A 2,308-nucleotide genomic window follows, 5' to 3' on the forward strand; every position below is an offset into this window, starting at 1 on the left:
TAAGGAGTAGATTTTTCAAAGAATATTTTTAAGGGTCTTTTGTAGGCGTGGATTTTTTAAAAAATGTTCTTTTCAAGTTCTATCTAAGGAGTAGATTTTTCAAAGAATATTTTTTAAGGGTCCTTTGTAGGCGTGGATTTTTTAAAAATATTTTTTGCAAGCATCCACACTACGTACTAATTATAACCCGCATAAAACAAATTTCAATTAAATTACTTCAAACCCAATTTAAAAAAGTAACAAATTTCACAAATAAAACATGTCTTTAACTTGTCGACTTTGCCATACAAGTTCCTCCAACATCTCCATCATCATCATCTTAAAGTTATTGGCTAATATTACATTTGGCCATTGTTAATGGCCGCTGCCAACAAACTATCCACAAACTATAGAAATGTTCTTGTCATTTTTATGAACATTGTCAAACGAATTGATTTATGAACGGAACGTTTATATCGAACGAAGTTAGGTCGTCGGTTGGTTGGTTGGTTGCTTGGTTTGCTGTTCGTTTTCATCGTTCACTTCGTTTAACAGAAATCAATAATTGTCCTGTTTCGAATGATGCTGCTGCCACTGCTGCTACTTCATGTGGCAGGCAAACAGTACAAATTTACGAGTTACACGTTCTAGTTATGATTGTTTGGGTGCACACACACAAACACACACTAGGACACCTAGCATACATGCACTCAACAAATCTCCCCCCTTCTCGATATGACATACTTTTTGGCTACAAAAATCAAAAAGGCCACAAAACGACCAGCATTTTGTTTCATTCAATTCATATCGGAATAAGGGGATTATTTGCCATTTTTTGTTGTAGTTGTGGTGGTTCAATGGAAATTTGTTACTTGGCCCGGTCCGATTGCTGACTTACATGTTGTAAACAATAACTAATGGAAAATTATGAAAAATACCAAAAACAAATTTAGCGTAAAATTAAGTTTCCATAACTGGTAACAGGTCAGGGCTTTTTTTGGGGTTATATCAAACATAACGAAATAATAAAACAAAAGAATTTTGTTGTAACGTCCAAACAATGGCAGGTTATTGCTGTTCTGTACCATGTGCTGAAAACGTGAGAGATTTTTTTCTCTGTGGCAAAGCAGAGGTGACCACAAATGGACAAATATGAAACATATTCTTTAAAGAAATTACGCCTTAGATAGACATTCAAAAACTAGTCTTCAAAAAATTCACGCCTTGGATAGACCCTGAAAAACTAGTCATTAAAAAATCCACACCTTTGATAGACCCTGTAAAACTAGTCTCTAAAATATCCACGCCTTTGATAGACCCTGTAAAACAAGTCTTTAAAAAATCCACGCCTTGGATAGACCCTGTAAAACTAGTCTTTAAAAAATCCACACTTTTGGATAGACCTTGGAAAACTAGTCTTTAAAAAATCCACACTTTTGGATAGACCTTGGAAAACTAGTCTTTAAAAAATCCACGCCTTAGATAGTCCTTGAAAAAAATTCTTTAAAAAATCCACTTTTTGAATAGACCCTGTAAAACTAGTCTTTAAAAAATCCACGTCTTGGAAAGACCCTGAAAAACTAGTCTTTAAAAAATCCAGGCCTTCGATAGACCCTGAAAAACTAGGCTTTAAAAAATCCAGGCCTTGGATAGACCATGAAAAACTAGTCTTTAAAAATATTGGAAAGACCCTGTAAAACTAGTCTTTAAAAAATCTTGGAAAACCCCTGTAAAACTAGTCTTTAAAAAATCTTGGAAAGACCCTGTAAGACTAGTCTTTAAAAAATCCCTGACTTGGATAGACCCTGTAAAACTAGTCTTTAAAAAATCCAGGCCTTGGAAAGACCCTGAAAAACTAGTCTTTAAAAAATCCACTCTTTGAATAGACCCTGAAAAACTAGCCTTTAAAAAATCCACTCTTTGAATAGACCCTGAAAAACTAGCCTTTAAAAAATCCACCCCTTGGATAGACCTTGAAAAACTAGTCTTTAAAAAATCCACGCTTTGGATAGACCCTGAAAAACTAGTCTTTAAAAAATCCACGCCTTGGATAGACCTTGAAAAACTAGTCTTTAAAAATCCACGCCTTTGATAGACCCTGAAAAACTAGTCTTTAAAAAATCCACGCCTTTGATAGACCCTGTAAAACTAGTCTTTAAAAAATCCACGCCTTGGATAGACCCTGTAAAACTAGTCTTTAAAAAATCCACGCCTTGGAAAGACCCTGAAAACTAGTCTTTAAAAAATCCAGGCCTTGGATAGACCCTGAAAAACTAGCCTTTAAAAATCCACGCCTTGGATAGACCCTGAAAAACTAGCCTTTAAAAAA

Source organism: Musca vetustissima, unplaced genomic scaffold, assembly GCF_032173495.1.
Source record: "Musca vetustissima isolate MV318-11 ecotype Yass unplaced genomic scaffold, APGP_CSIRO_Mvet_v1 utg13054, whole genome shotgun sequence".
In the NCBI taxonomy this organism is placed as follows: Eukaryota; Metazoa; Arthropoda; class Insecta; order Diptera; family Muscidae; genus Musca; species Musca vetustissima.